Source organism: Cibotium barometz, chromosome 29 (genome assembly GCF_041138505.1).
Source record: "Cibotium barometz isolate CiBa-2024 chromosome 29, ASM4113850v1, whole genome shotgun sequence".
Lineage (NCBI taxonomy): Eukaryota > Viridiplantae > Streptophyta > Polypodiopsida > Cyatheales > Cibotiaceae > Cibotium > Cibotium barometz.
Genome location: NC_141074.1, coordinates 10285100 through 10305926, shown reverse-complemented (window position 1 = coordinate 10305926; position 20827 = coordinate 10285100). Strand labels below are relative to the sequence as shown.

General features: G+C 45.8%; 1 protein-coding gene across 1 annotated transcript in view; it reads right to left on the bottom strand.

The window, feature by feature from the left end:
* The window catches only part of LOC147621822 (CRS2-associated factor 1, chloroplastic-like), an 87868-nt gene that overhangs the window by 21355 nt on the left and 45686 nt on the right, over positions 1-20827 (bottom strand). The window lies entirely within an intron of this gene.

Here is a 20827-nt window from a genome sequence, read left to right as displayed (position 1 = left end):
GACCCTCTCTATGTCTACGAAGCTCCAGCAAGTATAATCCGAGGCATCTCTGATCCTGGTATCTCATGACTCTAGAAAGTGGTCCAAAACCCTCTCTAAACAGGCAGTGAAAACGGCCTCGTATCTCATAATATACTGGACAGTGACATATGTAATGTAACTCTGTCTCTGGCTCCATCTGGCATAGCTGACAAATCCTGGCCTCAGCTGGTACTCCTCTAAATCTGCCAGTCTCAATCTCTAGCTGGTGTGAGGATGTGCGCATCTGACCAATAGCACACCGTACCCCATGAGAAAGATGAGTATCCATGTAGCTGGGTCTAATCACAAACCCATCCTGCGTGAGCTGGAGAAGATGATCTCTATAGAAAGCCATCTTCGTACCAAGCTCCTGTGTCGGCTGTATCCATGTCCTCCTAGTGTCCAGCTGAATCAAGTCCTGCCTGATAAGTCTGGTAATCTCTGCCCGTGTGAGAGAGAGGGAGGGTGCATCCAGGGAGTACTGAAATGGAGGTAGCCTTTCCATACTAAAGCCATGCAACTGGAACCAAGCTGTCATCTGTGCATACCAACATGATCCGTCTCCCTGTGATGCCAATTGTCGTGAAGACTCCAGGGCTAAGCGAGCATATCTGTCTCTAGGGAGAGCCCAAGTGCTATGTATAAAGGAGACTGATCGAGTGAGTGCCTATTACTAAATGATTACTCACCAACCCTTACATAGGAGCCTGACACAAACTTGGAAATCCATGCCTCAATACCAATGGGGGGGCAGCCATCTCTGCACGGATAATATCATGTGGTACGGAGGCCTTGGCCCTAATCATCCGGGAAATCATAGAAACCAAGGGCCTCTCCATATGTCTCCATCCATCAGTGCTACCAGCTCGGCTGTGGTGATCTACTGAGGGTCCCCATATCTCCACTCCATACAGCATGGCTGAAGTGACCAAAGTGTCAAAGAGCCAGAGCTTTGTTCGAGGTTCCTGAAACTGAACCTGCGAATACATCCTCTCTAGTCTCCCCAATGCTGCATAAGCTCTGGTCAATCTGGTCTCCGCTGCTCTCCTCAAGGAAAATAGTGGGCCACTGAAAACCACACCAAGGTAAGTATATGCATCTGTATACTCCACTGTCTCCTGACCATATGTAAAGGTGGATACTGACCTCCTAACCCACTGTGCTGTGGTGTTAAACACCATCACCTTGGTTTTACCAAGGTTAACAGACAATCCACTGTCCTGTGCAAAGGTGTGCAATGCATCCAAATGACGCTGCATCCCCTCTGGAGAATCTGAGATCAGCACAATATCATCAGCATACAATAACAGCGGAATCCATGTCCCTGCTAGCTGTGCTCCTCTGTCACCCTCCCGCTCTACATAGTCTGAAACCTCGTCCACGTACATCCCAAATAAGGTGGGAGAAAGGGGGCAGCCCTGTTTCACCCCAATAGTGGAGTGAACCATCTCAGATATACCCTAAGTAGTACGTACTTGCCCCACAACTGTCCTGTATAAAGCCATGATTCCCCAAATCAGCTCTGTGGGCACTATAATTGTTGACATACGAGATGTAGGAGCAAATGTCTCCTCATAATCAATGCCCTTCTTCTGTGCATAGCCCTTTGCAACTAGACAGGCTTTGTACTTGTCAATGGATCCATCTGCATGTCTTTTCAACTTATAGACCCACTTGGTACCAATGGCTTTCTTGCCTTTGGGCAGATCAACCAAATCCCATGTTTGATTCTTTTTAATAGAATCAAGTTCATCCTGCATGGTTTTGTTCCAATGCACATTGTCTCGTGCATCCACAAATGAATCAGGCTCATCATCATCCTGTAAACTAGGTGCCATAACCATATTTAAATCCATGATGTGTGCATGCTCATTGGTCCGTGTCTCCCTACGAGTACGGCCAGCAAGAGGAGCCTCTAGATGGCTGTCCTGTAATGTCCTCAAATACCATCTAGGTATATGTCTGACCTGTGGAGCCTGTTGCCCCATATTTGGCTCAACTTCTGGCTCAATCTCCTGCTGAATTTCTGCACCACCTTCATGATTAGCTGGCTGCCCTGCACCCTCATGGGTTGGATCACCAACTGTGGAATGAAACTCCATAGGTAGTAGGCCTTCAAACACATCATTTTCAGCCTGATTTGCATCATAACTAGCCATGGATATTTCTGATTTTTCATCAAAAATCACATCCCGACTAGTGAATATCTTCTTGGACAGTGGGTCATATAACCGGTAGCCCTTGCTCTCATGACTGTACCCAACAAAAATACATTTTGTGGCTTTATCATCCAACTTCCTCCTCAACTCTTTGGGTATGTGTGCATATGCAAGACACCCAAAAGTACGAAAATGTGATACCGAAGGCTTGCAGCCATGCCAAGCCTCAAAAGGAGCAATGGAAACCAATGCCTTTGTGGGACATCGATTCAAAATATGACAAGCACACATAACAGCTTCCACCCAAAAGACATGTGGTAGCTTCTTTGCCTTCAACATACATCTGGCCATCTCCATGAGTGACTGATTCTTTCGTTCTGCAACCCCATTTTGCTGTGGAGTATAAGCAGTAGTATACTGATGCTTGATACCTCTACTCTCAAGAAAGGAATTCAACATGTGTGACACATATTCCCCCCCTTGGTCAGAACGGAGGGTCTTAACCTTGCATCCTGACTCTGTTTCAGCAAGTGCTACAAAGGCCAAAAATGCATCATATACCTGTGATTTCTGTGTCAACGGATAGACCCAGCATATACGAGAGAAGTCATCAATAAATGTAGCAAAATAGAAGCAACCTCCTAATGACTTCGTCTGCATGGGACCACAAAGATCACTGTGTATGAGCTGCAACTTTGCAGTTGCTCGTAGAGCCTGATCACGTGGAAAGAAAAACCGATGCATTTTTCCCAAAATACATCCTTCACATATATGATCTGGAGGCTTCTCCATAAGAGGTAGGTCTGTCAACATGTTATGTCGCTGCATAAGCATAAGACTACCAAAATTTACATGCCCCATGCGAGCATGCCATAACTCCGCATCAACCATAGCTGGAGTAAGAGTGAATGCATGATAAGTGGACTGATCCACTGGCTGAAATGCATCCGACTGATAGAGTCCATGACATAATGTACCAGTAAGCATCAAGGTCAAAGCATTAGCTTTGTCTCTGACCATGCATTTGTCATCATCAAAGTTGACTTGCATACCACACTGTGCTAAAGAAGAAATGGACAACAGATTCTTCTTTATCCCTGGTACATATAAGGCATCTGTAAGGCGAAGAATAGAGCCATCAATGGCTGTGAGCTGAATCTCCCCAATGCCACGAACTAGATATGAAGCATTATTGGCACACTGAACGGACTTGCCAACAGGGGCAGGACATACATTACAAAACAAATCCCTGTGAGATGTAATATGCTTTGAAGCACCACTATCAAAATACCAAGTACATGCATGCTCAGTCACACTGAGTGCCTGTGAAGACCAAGAGGCATCATAACTGCATGTGTAGAAACAGTAATCCCTGTCTACAACAAAGGAAGCAGTCTCCGGTAGAGGCATCGTTTATAGACATCCCAGACTCCTCCTCCTTCTCTTTGGCAATCCTCTTCCTACACTCTGTGATGTAGTGACCTCGCTTCTTACAGTAATGGCATTTGCCCTTCTTCTTGGGCTGTCCATCACCTTTCTTGGTATCCTGAGATGAACCACCATCACCTGAATTCTGATTTGAACTCTTTGGCTGAAACTTGCCTTTCCCTTTTTGACCTGTCACAAATGCTTGTTCAGCACTTGTGTTCATGTTCATGTTCTTCCTGATTTGCTCTTCCTGTAATAACAAGAGAGCAACAAGTTCCTGATACTTTAGGGGCTCAATAGCATTCCTCATGCTAAGGTTCAAAGAGGTATGAAAAGCCAAGTAGGATCTTGGCAAAGAGTTTAAGATGGTGGATACAAGCTGTCTCAGGAATAATCTCATCCACATTGATGAGTTGCTCTCTCAAATCTTGCAGCTTATTCAAATGGCTTGACATATCATCTCCTTCATGCATCTTTTGGTTTTCCAGCTCTCTTTTCAAAAATGAGATCCGTGCCTCATTACGAGCAGCATACATCTGCTCCAAAGTCACCCATGCATTCCGTGAAGAGCCAACTGAACGAATATGAGGTATAATAGACCTCTGTACTGACAATGCAATAAGTGATAAGGCTTGTGCATCTTTGGCATCCCATGTCTTCTGGGCATTTGTTCTTTGAACAGGCTGTGGCTGAACCGGTGCCTGTGCCTGTTGTCCTCTTCCACGAGCACCCCCTTGAGGAGGAGTCTCTGGAGCCAATGGACCTGGACGTGGTTCATCACCACTAACAAAATCCCAAAGACCTTTTGCCATGAGCACATTTCTCAGCATGAAACTCCACAAGGAGTAATTCATGCCATCGAGCTTGTCTTCCTTAGACAAGTACGTGAACACATCACTCTGCTGCTGATTTGCCATTATGCTAGTGCACAATGTTGTACTTGTGTATCAAAAAACCCAAAAACAACAACCCTGAAAGCAACTGTACTCCACTGAGTACAACTGACCCAAATATGCTTGCACTCTCAATCCTCTGAATGTGCAAAACAATGCACCACTGACTGAGTAGAGCAACAAAAGTGGCTCACACAGTGCCAAAATGCCCAAAAATGCCCGAAAATGCCCAAAGCCTTGCAAAAGCCCGTAGAGGTTTCTTTGCAAGAAAACTTCCCTGTATCTGCTGCCAGAAAAGCTTTCACAGAAAAAACGCCCAAATTTCAAAACATGTAAAGCTTTAAATTTTACCCATGTGATTTTGCAGGTACTGGTCGGCTGTAGGCTGTACGGAACAGCTGTTCGGAGCAGTGTACGGAGGAGAAGCGGCGACTGTATTGCTGCAGGTATGCGCAGCAGGTGCTGGTCGTCTGCTGTTTGCTGTACGGAACAGCCGGTGCCTGTATGGACAGACAGCAGGCCTGTACGGACTGTACGGCTGTCTGTGCAGGACTGTACGTGGGCTGGAGATTGGGTAGATGAGTGGCTGCAGCTGATGGCGAGGGCCTGTACGGGCAGCTGATGGGGAGCAGTACGGACAGGGCAGGCGAACCTTGCTCTGATACCAAAGTGTAGGAAATGGTTGTTAGGGTTAGGGTTTTGGAAGGCACACCAATAGGAAGCCTGAGAGAGAGAGAGGAACACGTTTGCTCATGTATTGATAATAATAAAAAGGAGTACAATAGCCACATATAAAAGATGTGACCTAAAGTGTGTTCACATGGTCCGGCCATAAACTGTGCCAGGTGGACCAAACCACTTATAAACCACTATAAGTGAAACTAAGCTAAACTGGGGGAAAAAACCTCCACTAACTGAAGTAAAAAGTGCCCCAGTAACCTACTGATGATCACTAGCACTCCCCTGGGTGCATACACAGCATAAAACCCAACACCAAGGAAGGTGCATAGCTCCAATAGAAAGGATATAGCTGGGTAGCATATGGAGTGGTCTGCAAAATAGGTGAAGCTAGAAGAAGCATTCCCTGAGGGTAGGTATGCATACCCAGTACCTCATTAAGCCCTTAGATCATTTCCAAAGGCCTAGCAACAGGCATGATCAGTTTTGGAAGGTGACCCGACGTTGTGTCAAGGTTAAGGGACGGCAAGCATGGGGACAACAATAAACAGATGCTCAGTTCTTCATCAAGACTTGGAAGTGAAGATCAGGAGTGAAGGTGTTCAGACAAAAATATTAGTTAGCTAAAGTCAAAGTCAGTAGAAATAAAAGTCAGTAAGCAGTAGCAGTTTAAGGTCAGTAGAAGTCCAAGGAGGAAGGATGGCAGAGTGTCCACCCCATCATCAAGTTTAGCAGAAGGGAATGTCATGTGCATGCCCGTGCCATGGCTAATCTTCGGCATGAACTGGTTTAATCCTTGATTAGTGCAGCATCATCATCATTAACATCAGCAGTAGCAAAGAATCAGAACCATTCAGCAGCATCTTCATCAGCATCTTCATCATCATCGTTATCCTCAGCAGTCACAGCATCAGCATGATCATCATCATCAGTATCATCCACATCTTCATTAGCAGCAGCAGCACATAGTTATCAAGAGCATGAGGGGCCTGTGGCACCCTGTCAGCAGCCAAAAGAGCATTGTCGGCAGCCAGCAGTGTGTCCAGGCTACAAGCAGCAAGTGGGCCAAGGGCATGGATGGGGGGTGGGCAGCATCAGTGAAGCGCAGCATCTATAAGGAAAATTCAGCATTTGTTTGTCCACCAAAACAGGCCAATTGCATTGGTGCTGGCTGACCTGGTCCTCAAGCAAGTATATAAAAATGAAACATAATTCAGCAAGTTTAATTCAGTAGTTCATCAGTCCTCCATTCATAGCATTAGTAGGACATATGTAGAAGGAGCCTAGGGCACCCCTATGGGGCTGACCATAGCCCTAAGCATCAAGTTACCTTTTTGTACCATAGTAATCCAAGAAAACCTGACACATAATCTCTCTCCTGTGTCTTAATCTTGTGTTAATTAGCATCAATGTTCTTAATCATGCTTAGGGCGTGGATCAGTATAAAGGCTTCCGCACATGCAACAATATTTCATTATTATTAAAATAATAAAAGGAAAAAAAAGGCAAAATATAGCCGCACTGCAGCGCTGCCACCACCTTGCGGTTCCTTCGTCTCCCTGTTGTGCCGTTGTTTCCCACTGTCCTTGTAGCACCGCCGGCTTTACCACCGCACTGCCCTGCAGCGCCCAGTTATGCCTGCCTCCGCTGCCTAGCAATGCCTGTTCCGCCCGCCTGTTGCCCGTGAGCGCGGTGCCGCCTGTTGCCCTTGAGTGTCGCGTCGCCTGCTGCCTCTGAGCACCCGCCACATGCGCCTCCTTGAGCAGCCTGCCTCCTGCAGCGCCGCCATCGTCGCCGGGGGCTGATCTGTCTTCACTGCTACCTCTGGCGTCGCTTCTATCACCAGTGCTTGGCCACCACTGCAATTTGTGGGCTGCCTTCATCAACCAGAGCAACGTTGTTTTGGGCATCTAAAACTTTGCCATTTACACATACATCACCTGTGTTCCTCGTATGTGATCTTGGTTACATTGGACTTGAGTTTGGAACTAGACTTGGATTTTTGGGGATTTGATTCATACCTTGGTACTAGCCCGATGATGACATTCTTGTGGTGTGCTCGGCATCAGAGATCTTGTGCCTCGACCATAGTTGTTATGAGGCGCTCCTCTAAGAGCTCGAGGCGTTCGATCCGTACGAGGCGTTCGAAGCGTACGACTACTTGATCGAGGCGTCCACAATTTTTTGTTTTGTTTTGTTTTTTTTTGCTGGTTTGAGTCTTTAGACGGGGGCTTTAAGGGCCAAGGCAGCCCCTCTCACACACACACTCTCTCTCTCTCTTCGGCCGCTTCTCTCACTGTGCCCCCACAAGCTCTTCGCTTCTCTCTATTCGCCTGTTCGCTTCTCTCTGTTCGCTTCGCTTCTCTCAGTGCGCTCCCACAAGCTCTTCGCTTCTCTCTGCTTGCCCCAAAAGGACTCGGCCATCTCTCTCTCTCTCTCTCTCTCCCCACTCCCACCATCATCAACATGACCCTTGAAGAGGAGCAAAGGAGGAAGACCCGGGCCTTACATGTACGAGTGTCCGGTCTAAAAGACCGTGATGATGCGGAAGGGGAAACCAAGGAGCTCTTCTCTATGATGGGCATTGAAGCCACACACACAAAGGCATGGAGAGTGGGAAAGAAGAGAGAAGGTAGTGGTGGCGAATCTTCTAAGGAGAGAGCACTTATCGTTCGTTTCCCCTCCGTGGAAGCGAAGAAGGACTTCTTGAAGAGACGTCCTACACTCAAGAAGACGGGAATATTTCTTGGAGATGACCTCACACTCTCGCAACTTGCCCACATGAAAGAAGTTATGCCAGAGATAAGGGCAGCCCGAGAGAAAGGGAAAGTGGCCTTCTATAGAGATGGTAGAGTGGTGATTACGGAGAGGCGCTCTTCATGACGGCGCGAGACCTATGGGACTACACTCAAAGTTGCTACTTGGAATTGTAATGGATCTCTACGTCTTGATGTAGGGGCTTTTGAGGATAGTTTCACTGGAAGGGACATCATCTTCTACTGTGAGACGCATCAGGCTCCTGGACAGTCCATGCCACATGTTAGTGGATACCGATGGGAGACAGCTTGTAGACAGGAGACTCGTTCAGAGCATAGAGGACGGGGCTCAGGAGTGGCAGTATTGTTTAGAGAGGAGCTACAGCCACTGATACATATAGTCCGCAGAGATGAGCAGGCTAGGTACATGTGGGTTAGACTGAGGGCAGAGATGGGCAGATATCTCTACATTGCTATATGCTATTTTGCTCCTAGTACATCAGTGTATGCATCACCTAGCGGGCAGTCTCCCTTTTCTATTTTGGATGATGACATTTGGGAGCTCTCCAGGGAGCTCTCCAGGGATGGTGACATCATTCTCCTGGGGGACTTCAATGCCAGGACCGCCCATAACCAGACAGTATTTTATGATACCTCAGAGGAGATGTTGAGGGAGCTTGATGTTAGGGATATGGGCCTATCTAGACTCTCACAGGATGAGGAGCATACAGTGTATGGGCGGTATTTGATAGACATGGGGACTGCACATGGATTGGCCATCCTGAATGGCCTACAGAGATTCCCGACATCGGGCGGTTTCACTTGCTTTCCACATAGGCATGGTGCTAGTACAGTGGACTATGTTATGGCTCAGCCCAGTCTCATTCCCTCTTTTTAGGATTTTATGGTAAGCACTAGGCCGATTGGAATAGCAGTGGATCATGCTATCTTGTCCTTCACTCTTACATTTCAGTTCAGCACCGCTCCATTGGGACAGGTCTCCACACACACTCGTTATACCTTTACGAGGAAGACTGACACCGTGTACACGGATGAGATATACAGATGCTTATGTGCCGAGGAGCCAGGACGGCCATTAGATGAGCTCACTCAGATATTGATAGATACGCTTCATGCTGCAGCATCAGAGGCATATCCCCATAGTCAGCCTACACGGAGACGATCTGGGAACATGCCCCAGAACAGTTGGTATGATGAGGAGTGCAGAGAGATGAGGATCAGATTACAGAGAGAGGTGCTCATGGGTGTTACCACTCACAGACAGTCACGGATTACCTTCCGGCACCTAGTGCGACGGAAGAAGAGGGCTTATCTTGCTCAGTTAGAGAGGGATTTGTATCAGTTATTTATGAGTCAGGACTCAGGCGAGGCATGGAGACTATTCCATGAGCATTCACCATCACCAGCCATTACCTCCACAGAGATTTGGGGTGAGTATGCAGCATCCCTGTACACAGCACCAGGACAGCCGCCCCTGCCAGACCCATCGGAGCCATGCCCAAAGACATGTGCTTTCTTTACTGCTGAGATGGTAAGGAAAGCTATTGACAGGATGAGGACTGGGAGAGCATATGATCATGATGGTTTGGTGGCAGAGCACTTTATTCATGCCAGAGATATGCTTGCAGAGCTTATTGCTATGATGTTTAACCGAGCCATGTGTGAGGGTTTTCTTGAGACTTGGAATATGTCCACGATTGTGCCTATCTTCAAGTCAGGGGATCCCATGCTTCCTGGGAATTATCGTACCATCATGATTGGTCACACATTGGCTAGATTATATGCATCTATTCTTGAGCAGGAGTTGAGTAGATGGGCAGAGAGAGAGGGCATACGTGCACCAGGGCAGGCAGGGTTCATGAGAGGTTTCTCCACTCTTGACCATATCTTGACACTCAGAGCTATTATTGAGGAGGGCAGATTATATGGCAGGAGGATTTATTGTTGCTTTGTGGATTTCCGCAAAGCTTTTGACACAGTACCGAGAGCCAGACTGATGCGCAGACTACAGGAAGAAGTGTCATTGCAGTGGCTGCACATCGTGGTTGGGTTGTTCATCAGTTGGACATCAAGACTGCTTTCCTACATGGGGACCTCGAGGAGAAAGTTTATGTTCATCAGCCCATAGGTTTTGCAGAACATGGTTATGAAGGGAAAGTATGCAGGCTGAAAAAGGCCTTGTATGGTTTGAAACAAGCTTCACGAGCTTGGTATGCAAAAATAGATGCTTTCCTGCTCACTCAAGGCTTTGTGAACAGTCCATCAGAAGCCACTTTGTATGTAAAGAAAGAAGAGAAAGATCTGCTGGTCATCAGTCTTTATGTAGATGATCTTTTGCTCACAGGATCAAATGATGACAAAATTGCAGCTTTTAAAGAGATACTGCAACAGACATTTGCCATGTCTGATTTGGGGCTCGTACACTACTATTTGGGCATACAGTTTGTGCAGGATAACAGAGGCATTGGGTTGTTGCAATCTCAGTATGTTGCTAAACTTCTGGAGAAGTTCAAATTTCAGGATTGCAAGCCTATTAGCACTCCTATGGAGCCTGGGATGAAACTGTCACTACAAGATGACAATATTTTATTTGATGCCACTATATATGCTCAGGCTGTTGGGTGCCTTATTTACTTGTGTAATACACGGCCAGATATTCAGTATGCCATATCTCAGTTGAGCAGATTCATGCACAGACCGCGATTGTCACATTCGCAAGCTGTGAAACGTGTATTTCGATATTTGCAGGGTACCTTGTCTCTTGGATTGCTTTATCCTGAGGGGGGTGACATGCAGCTATATGCTTACAGCAATTCAGATTGGGCTGGTGATTTTGATACCAGACATTCCACTAGTGGAAATTATTTCTTTCTTGGCTCTTCATGTATTTCTTGGCTAAGCAAGAAACAGACCACAGTGGCCACTTCGTCTTGTGAGGCAGAGTAGAGAGCAGCCTACACTACTACCGTTGAGTGTGTATGGCTGCGTCGTCTTATGACTGATATGGATATTTCAGTGGAGGAGCCTACACCTATCTGTACTGATAGTCAGAGTGCCATTGCCGTGGTCAGGAATCCGGTGTTTCATGCTCGCACGAAACACATTGAGATTCACTATCACTTTGTTCGGGAGAGACTCCACGTAGGTGATATCAGTCTGATTTACTGCCCTACAGATCGGAATGTGGCAGACATCTTCACCAAGGCACTACCACGTCCGAAATTCGAAGCATTCCGAACTGCTTTGAATTTGTTTCCTTTTGGTGGATGATGTACAGTGATCACATATCACTCCAAGGGGGTATGTGATCACTCCAAGGGGGTTTGTTGGGTTTTATGCCAGGGGAGTGCTAGTGATCATCAGTAGGTTACTGGGACTTCAGTTAGTGGAGGTTTTTTCCCCCAGTTTAGCTTAGTTTCACTTATAGTGGTTTATAAGTGGTTTGGTCCACCTGGCACAGTTTATGGCCGGACCATGTGAACACACTTTAGGTCACATCTTTTATATGTGGCTATTGTAATCCTTTTTATTATTATCAATACATGAGCAAACGTGTTCCTCTCTCTCTCTCACGCTTCCTGTTGGTGTGCCTTCCAAAACCCTAACCCTAACAACTATTTCCTACACTTGGGACATAGCTTAGTGGGCTAAGCATGAATGCTCTGATACCAATGTTGCATGCACGGAAGCCTTGCCGTACTGATCCACAGCCCTCAGCATGATTAAGAACATTGATGTTAATTAACATAAGATTAAGACGGAGGAGAGGGGAGAGGAGAGAGATTAGGTGGCAGGGTTTTCTTGGTGGACAAACAAATGCTGAATTTTCCTTATAGATACTGCGCTTCACTGATGCTGCCCACCCCCCATGCCATGCCATTGGCCCACTTGCTGCCTATAGCCTGGACACACTGCTGGCTGCCGACAGTGCTCTGTTGGCGGCCGACAGGGTGCTACAGGCCCCTTGTCACCATTGAGCTATCTAATGGTCCTCTTATCTTCTTGTGTGAGCTTTGGGCTCTGGATGAGCATACTCTGTAGTGGTGCTCCATCGCTAGGACTGGCACGGCGTGATTCGTAGTGCCAGGGACGGGTGGATTGCACACGGTGTATGCTTCTGGATTACCACCGCTAGGACTGGCACGGCGTGATCCGTAGTGCCATGGACGGGTGGATTGTACACTGTGTGTGTACCTGGAATTGACTTTCCGGTGGGCCTGCTTGTGCCCGGAAATGTCAAGTATTGTGCAAGTACATGAACGGAGATTATCCTTTAACAATGTTGCATTGTGCACTCATGTTTGCCTGCCTTTGAAATGTTTTCGCGTGAACTGGTTTCGTTTGCATGCCTGACATGTGTGTCTAGCTCAGGGGTCGGGGACGCCCTCCCGTGAGCCGTGGAATGCCTTGTCTTCTGACAGGTTTTGTGGTGTGTGAACAGGTGGGAAATCCTTATTTTAATAAGAGTTTTAAGTTATAAGCCTTATAACTTACAGGTTTCATACTTCATTAAAAGTAGGTGGACACTTTATAAGTGTGGGCACCCTCTTTTGGCCTGGGCACCCTTTTATAGCATGTGGGGTGGGGGTTGGCCACCTACCCCACCTACCACACCCAATCCTTTGCATGGGAAGAAGGCGCCTCACTTCCAGCCCTCTCCCTTGCATTTTGGAGGAAGAAAACACAACTGCTTGCTGGGATTTAGAGAAAACAGGCTGTACAGCAGCTGGAGCACTCATTATTCTCATGAAACAGGTCGTACAGCTCCTATTCCAACTATTGTTTGAGGACTGAACCACACAGCAGGTACAGCAGGTATATTATCCTCATTTTCTTGCTGATTCTGGTCGTACAGCAGGTACAGCAGGTACAATACCATCATTACCTGTTGATTCTGGCCGTACAGCATCCTTGGAACCCTTTTCCCATGGACTGAATGGTACAGCTTTCTCTCTATTCACTTCCACACGTGGATTCAGGTCTGGACAGCACTCTTTTTCTCTCATGTGTGTGCTCAAAACAGCTAGCAGGAGCCCTCTTCACTCCCACGTGTGATTCAGGTCAAACCAGTGGGGTTATCCACGTGGATTTAGGTCATACGCATTTCCTACAAGTGGCCCAGGTTGTTTCACTCTTCCTACTGGCTGTACGGTGGCTCCAGAAGATTTTCATCGCGAAGAATGAGGAATTCTCCTGCTCTCCTATGTCTGGACTCCTCTTCCATTCACCGAGTCAACTCCGTGAGGGTGCCCCATCGCTAGGACTGGCACGGCGTGATCCGTAGTGCCAGGGACGGGTGGATTGCACGCAGAGTGTGACTCTGGAAGGTGCTATGGACGGGGCAGCCCTTGGTGATTGCAGACTCGGCATCAACAAACATATTTGGGTTTGATACTTTGTTTTTCATTGTGCATTGCTTATTGGAAATCTGGCCTTGGGCCCGTGTACTTGTGACAAATTCTCCCAAGTAATAATATCATTCCTTGGGGGGGGGGGCGGTCGTTCCGGCCTCAGTGTGGTGTCATCTATCTATGCTCAGAGTTGTTAATTACTTTTTATTGCTATTTTGTCTTGTGCTATTGTCTTTTAAGAGTGTATATTAAAGTGCTAATTGGAGAAGTGAGTCCAGGAAGGGGTGACCCCTGCTTGGGTCTCGTTTCACCCCTCATGCTCTTTATAACTATGTGCTCCTGCTGCTAATGAAGATGTGGATGCTACTGATGATGATGATCCTGCCGATGTTGTGACTGCTGAGGATAACGATGAGGATGAAGATGCTGATGGTAATGCTGATGAATGGTTCTGATGCTTTGCTACTGATGATGTTCATGATGATGTCGCTGCACTAATCAGGGATTAAGTCAGTTCATGCTGAAGATTAGCCATGGCATAGCCGTGACAAATATGGCCCAAAGTTCTTGATTTATGCTTTTCTAGCTTTAGGGCCTTGCTTTTTGGCCCTGGAGCTGCTTTTTGGAAAAGCGGCTTGTAGCTTTTTGATCCGGCTCAGTGTCCTCTTTTCAATGGTGCCTTTGGCTCGCAGTCAACACAGTTTGACTTTTTGCTTTTTCTTGCTTTTTGACCAAGACTGGTGCTTTTTCCTGTGCCAGCTTCATGAACCTTGTTCCCATGTGTCCATCATCCTGTCCATGTGTCCAGGCATGAGTTCCATCATGTGAAAAGAGCGGAGGGCCAAATAGTTACACTGGCTGCCCACTATCTGCCGGCCACTATTTGGCCCTTCACTTTTGGACCAGACAAAAGGGCCAACTACCTTGGACCGGTCCAACCACTTGCTTTGTCAACTTTGGACCAGTCCAACTGATTGGATTGACACCTGGCCCACTTGCACCACTTGCACTGACACTACAATAGTGCACCACTTGTCTCTTGTGCTCACTTAATCAACACCACGCCCATCGGCAGTGACAGCAGAGACACTTGATAGTCACCCTTGGACCAGCCCAATACTCTGTTGGGGTTTTCCGTAGCTGGTTTACCAGACTCATACCGATTACAGGTTAAAAATAACAAATGTAAAACATTGGACTAGACCATTCATTCAGCTCGTATCTATGATGATACCATGGTCTCTTCCAAGTCGAAACCCGTTACCGAGCAGGGGAACAAGCATAAAAGAAAGTTCTCCGCACCTATGGCTAACACGACAGAAGGAAAGTCTTCAGAGCAGCCTTCGAAGAATTCAAGTTCGACACCGGCGAAGAAGAAACGACTCCTTAGGGCTTTAAAGCTCAAGAAGGAAAAAACGTTGTTTTATCTACGAAGAAAAAGGACACATGCGTAACGAGTGCCCAAAGCAAAAGGGTACCGAGACAAACGCAGGACCCAAGCCAAAGGCAGCTAACCAATTGTCTTTGACAGGTACGTCAATTATTGTACTTTCTCGCCCAAGTACTTGTTCTGATTGTCTGTTCAATTCTAAAGTATTTGGCTTGCATGATCTTCTCCGAGTTTATGGAGAAGTGAAAGGCCATAAGATTCATATTCTTCTCGACCCTGGCAGCTCACACAACTTTGTTAACTACAAACTTGTGCAGAAATTGAGTCTTGATACGACACACAGCGATCATACCTATGCGGTACGCCTACCTGCGGGAAGGCAAGTTTGGGATCGAAAGGTGGGGATGCTTCCAATCCAGATTCAGGACTACAAAGATACTCTAGAATGCTATGTAATGCATCTAGAAAATGTAGACTTTTTATTAGGAATTGAGTGGTTTAAGACTCTTCAAGTCCAGATAGATTGGTCTAGTCATATTTTTTCTTTTCAGCATAAGGACACCCAGTATAGTATTTTAGGTGATTGTATTCATCCCTCTCAGGGCCCTCTTGTAAATACAATTGATTTTGGAAATATAATGGATTCTTCTTTGTATACCGCTTTCCATTGTGTATTGATTCCACTTTCTTCATTTCTCATACCTTCCATGGATGTCAATGAATTACGTGTGTTTGAACGCAAAGAATTACAGAAGATACTTGATTCGTTTCAAGACGTATTTCCTAAGGAACTGCCATCGCGTTTACCACCTGAACGGGTGGTAGATCATCGTATTGACTTGATCCCTGGTGCTCATCCTGTCAGTATTCCACCTTACAGGATGAGCCAAGCTGAGGAAGATGAGTTGGCTAAACAACTCGAAGATTATTTGAGGATGGGCCAGATCCGTCCAAGTAAATCACCTTGGGGTGCACCTGTGTTGCTTAGGAGAAAGAAAGACATTACCTGGAGAATGTGTATAGATTACAAGAGATTGCACAAGCTGACCATTAAGAACCGTTATCCTCTCCCTAGATCAGATGACCTGATTGACCGGTTAGCAGGAGCGAAATATTTCACGAAGATAGATTTACGTACTAGCTATCACCAGATACGTATTCATGAAAGGCATGTCGAAAGAACCGCCTTTCGGACTAGGTATGGCCATTACGAGTTTATCGTATTACCTTCTGGGTTAACCAATGCTCCAGTCACTTTCCAGCAAATGATGAACGATCTTTTTTATGAACATTTGGGAAAATTTGTGGTGGTGTTCTTGGATGATATTTTGATTTATAGTCGTACTCTTGAGGATCATGTCAGACACCTCACGATTGTCTTATCTATTTTCAGACAGAATCGACTATATGCTAAGTTAAGTAAATGTGAGTTCTTTATGACCGACATCATTTACTTGACACAAGATCACTAGAGATGGATTGAGCATTGACTATGACCGAGTTCAGAAGGTTCTGGACTGGCCTATACCGCGAATAATGAAACAACTTCGTTCTTTTCTCGGTTTTGTTGTTTTTCTTCGGAAATCTATGCGAGAGTACTCTCAGCTCACACTACCGATGACCGACTTATTGAAAGGTCGTGGAGGTAAGTCAAATCAGCCTATCACTTGGAATAACGATTTGGATATGGCCTTCAGACTTTTGAAAGATAAAGTCAAGGAAGCACCTATCTTAGCATTACCCGATCCTAGTCGGCCTTATGTTTTTGAAACTGATGCCAATGACTATGCTATCGCGGCTGCTCTATTTCAAGATGGTAGACCAGTTGCTTTTGAAAGTAAAAAGCTAGACGACACTCAATCTCGTTGGCCAACCCTTGAGAAGGAGCTTTATGCTGTGATTCACGCTCTCAAGGTTTGGAGACATTATTTATATGGCTCCAAGTTTGTGGTATTGACTGACCATCAGTCAATCAAGTATGTGTAAGATGCGGATGATTTGAGAGGAAGGAAAGCTCGTTGAGCGGGATTAATGCAAGATTTTGATTTTGAGATCCGTTATCGGAAAGGGTCCATGAATAGTGTTGCAGATGCGCTTAGTCGAATTCGAGAGGTGAATACTTTGTCGTTCACCGAGATTTCTACTGACTTATTTCAGTCATTGAGAGGGCTTTGCAGGACTGATAGTTATTTTGGTCCATTTTGGCAGAAGATCCAGGACGGGTGCTCATTGATTGACCAAGACTCCATGACTGAGCAGTCTACCATTCAGGCTGCAGGAGGCCAGTGGATGATTCGGAATGGTTTACTATTCCGTAATGACAAAATTTGTGTACCACAGATCCCGGACATTAGGTCCAAGATTCTTAAGGAGTGTCATGACGCCCCTTCTGTTGGACACCCTGGGGTACACAGGACACTATCATTAGTGAAACACACTTTTTATTGGCCGAAGATGAAAGGGTATGTAGAAGATTATGTTCTCAAGTGTCAAATTTGTCAGGCAAATAAAGCTGAACACTCTAGACAGGCTGGGTTGTTGCATCCTTTGCAAATCCCAGGTAATAAATGGGAAAGTATTTCCATGGATTTTATTACCGGATTGCCAAGAACACATCAAGGCCACGATTCTATTTGGGTTGTGGTAGATCGCTTGACAAAAATGGCTAGATTTTTACCAACCCGGAAGACTATTACAGCTACGAAATTAGCACGGCAGTTTATCGAGCAATTGTTTAGACTGTACGGGTTACCGCAGGACATAGTCAGTGATAGGGACTCTAAGTTTACGAGTGATTTTTGGAAACTTGTTTTTGAGAAGTTGGAAACAACTTTGAATTTGAGTTCCTCTGATCATCCTCAATCTGATGGCCAGACTGAAAGAGTGAATCAGATTTTGGAGGATATGCTTCGAGCATATGTATCCAAAAGACAGAGTTCATGGGAGGATTATCTTCCTATGTTAGAATTTGCATATAACAGTACTAAGCATACGAGTACAGGGTTTAGTCCTTTCATGCTTATGTATGGTTTTCAACCAAGATCACCTGTTACAGTAGGATTCTCAGGACTTCAGCATGATGCAGCACGTAATTTTTTGAAAGATATGCAGGAAATGTTACAAGTTGCGAAGGAATCTATTAGAAGTGCTCAAGACCGAGACAGGTTTTATTCTAATAGACATCGTTCACCCAGAGAGTTCTCTGAAGAAACAACGGTGTATTTGCGAGTTCCAAAAGATTCCGAGACTTTACGGACAGGTCGATCTCCGAAATTATCCCCTAGATACTGTGGACCATTTCGTGTTACACGACGGATTGGTTCAGTTGCATATGAATTGGATTTGCCTTCTCATGTGAAAGTTCATCCTGTATTTCATGTCAGTAGACTTAAGGAAGTACTGGGTGGAGCAAATCAATTAGTTACTGTCAAATCCCCACGGATCTCCTCGTGATCGTTCCTAGTACGAGACTCGAATCCTGCAAACAAACAAACAAGCAAGCAAGGGGGTGCAGGCTTGACTCAGCTCCCAACCATGACAGCTGTGGGCAAGCCCACAGTCTTGGTTGTCCCCACCGAGCCACGAGCTGAGCTAACTAGGTTGACGTACCGGCCAATCTCCTCCTTGCGACGTCCCATACCGCCACGAAGCTGCACTCGCGGGGGCCTCAAGATTGCTGCCGGCCTCGGCTGCATAAAGCAGGTGCACGTCTGCACTAGATCTAGGCTCCAAGACCATAGATCTAGGCTCCAAGACCATAGAGCTCTCACAAACTCGCGAGACTCTCTATATCTCAATAACTAACCTTGGCCACCCTTTTATAGGCTCTTGGCTGGTCATTGGGCGACCACACTTGGGCGCCCGTCCGTCCATACTTTGGTGTCCGCTCGTTAGTTTATCCCTAACTCAGCTCGTCAATCAGCCTGCCTAGCTCCAAGCTTCCCCAAGCCTCGAAACTAGTCTTGCGTGCGTGTAGCACACCGTAGATACACACTGTGCACATGACATACTCCCCTTCCTCGAAACTAATCTCTCTGAAGAGTAGTCAATGTCTCCCATGTAGCGTCCCATGTAGCTCACTTTTGTAAACTTTTTTTTAGTTTAATTTTTTTTAATAAAAAGTTTACAAATCCCTCCTCCGGGGTTTAAAAGTGTTTATTTTTTTTAAGAATATAGAATATATATATATATATATATATATATATGTATATGTATATATATGTATATGTATATATATGTATATGTATATATATGTATATGTATATATATGTATATGTATATATATGTATATGTATATATATATATATATATATATATATATATATATATATATATATATATATGTACATATATATATATATACATAAAACACAAAAGCAAAAGCTAAAGATAGCTTTTGGGAGCTTTTAGTTTTTGTGGAAACACACAGCATCTAGGGAGTGAGCTCTTAGAGGAAGGGGAGTATGTCATGTGCACAGTGTGTATCTACCGTGTGCTACATGCACGCAAGACTAGTTTCGAGGCTTGGGGAAGCTTGGAGCTAGGCATGCATATTGACAAGCTGAGTTAGGGATATACTAACGGGCGGGCACCCAAGTATGGACGGGCGAGCGCCCAAGTGTGAACGCCCGATGACCGGCCAAGAGCCTATAAAAGGGTGGCCAAGGTTAGTTATTCAGATAGAGAGTCTCACGAGTTTGTGAGAGCTCTATGAGCTTGGAGCCTGGATCTAGTGCAGACGTGCACCTGCTTTACGCAGCGGAGGCCAGCAGCAATCTCAAGGCCCGTGAGGGCAGCTTTGTGGCAGTATGGAACGTCGCGAGAAGGAGATTGGTCGGTACGTCATCCTAGTTAGCTCAGCTCGTGGCTCGGTGGGGACAGCCAAGACTGTGGGCTGTCCACGGCTGTCATGGTTGGGTGGTGAGTCAGGCCTGCACCCCCTTGTCGTTTGTTTGTTTGTTCGTTTGTTTGCAGGATTCGAGTCTCGTACCAAGAACGATCACGAGGAGATCCGTGGGGATTTGACAATTACAATATATCCTAAAGGGCCCTGATGCAGTACAATGATGCACTGATGATGAGCAATCTTGTCACCATGCACTACAATGCAGAGTTCATGTGACACATTGGGACGCTAGGATCCGCAGCATGTAGAGTTTCTGGGTGTGTGTATATTTTCTAACCTTGTTATGTTCTATCCTTATGGAGGGTAGTTAAACTACGGTAGACAAAGTTATGCAAGACTTGACAAGGAAATCGGAAGGGTAACTTGGATGGGGTTGCTAGGATTGGGTGGTTGAATCTTTTACCTAGCTTTGTCCTAACTAATATGAGTTGGGCATTTCATTCAGTATCCAGAGCCAGGCAGGGAGCTCCGTTGATTTAGACACCCACTCGGGGATAATTCCACTTGTTAGGTTGGAAGGTAGTCAGTACTATATTCGAAACCGGTGGTTGTTCTGTGACAATTCAGTCTGTGTGTCGGATTGTGTTGAGATTAGGAGAAAGATCTCTTATGATTGTTGCAACACTCCTACAACAGGACATCCGGAGCTTCGACGGACTTGTGTTTTCAAATCATCCTCAGTCCAATGGGCAAACGGAGAGGGTGGGATCAGGTTCCGGAGGTTATGCTGTCACCAGCCTCGACATTTCCCAGTATGAAAGGGATCTGGTGGACTCCACGTTATCTAAATATTTGGAAAGTACAAGCTTTGGTAATGGGGGATTATCCAAGAATACAAAGGACCACGCTCCTAAAATTTAGGAGAGTTGTTATTTTTTGCCCGACTCCGATGGAAATTCTGTTCGCGTCATTACATCTGGAATTGAGCAAATACCAAGAGTTGTCAAAGTGCCTATGACAAAATGTCTACTAGTTGGGATATTTTTAGAGGTAAAGATTATGGGAGAACCCATCTCTTAGATTGGGACATGTGGCAAGAAAGTGGATCAAAGTGAGACAAGTGGCCTCACACTTGTCACTCCACCTATTGTGTGGCTCTCCACTTGTCATTGTAGCCTTCTCTTGCCATTTTAGCTCATGGGAGGCCCAAATCTATAAATTGGAGCCCTCTCTCTTCATTAATAAAGGCTCTCTTGTTGCACACTAGCCTCTACCACCGTTACA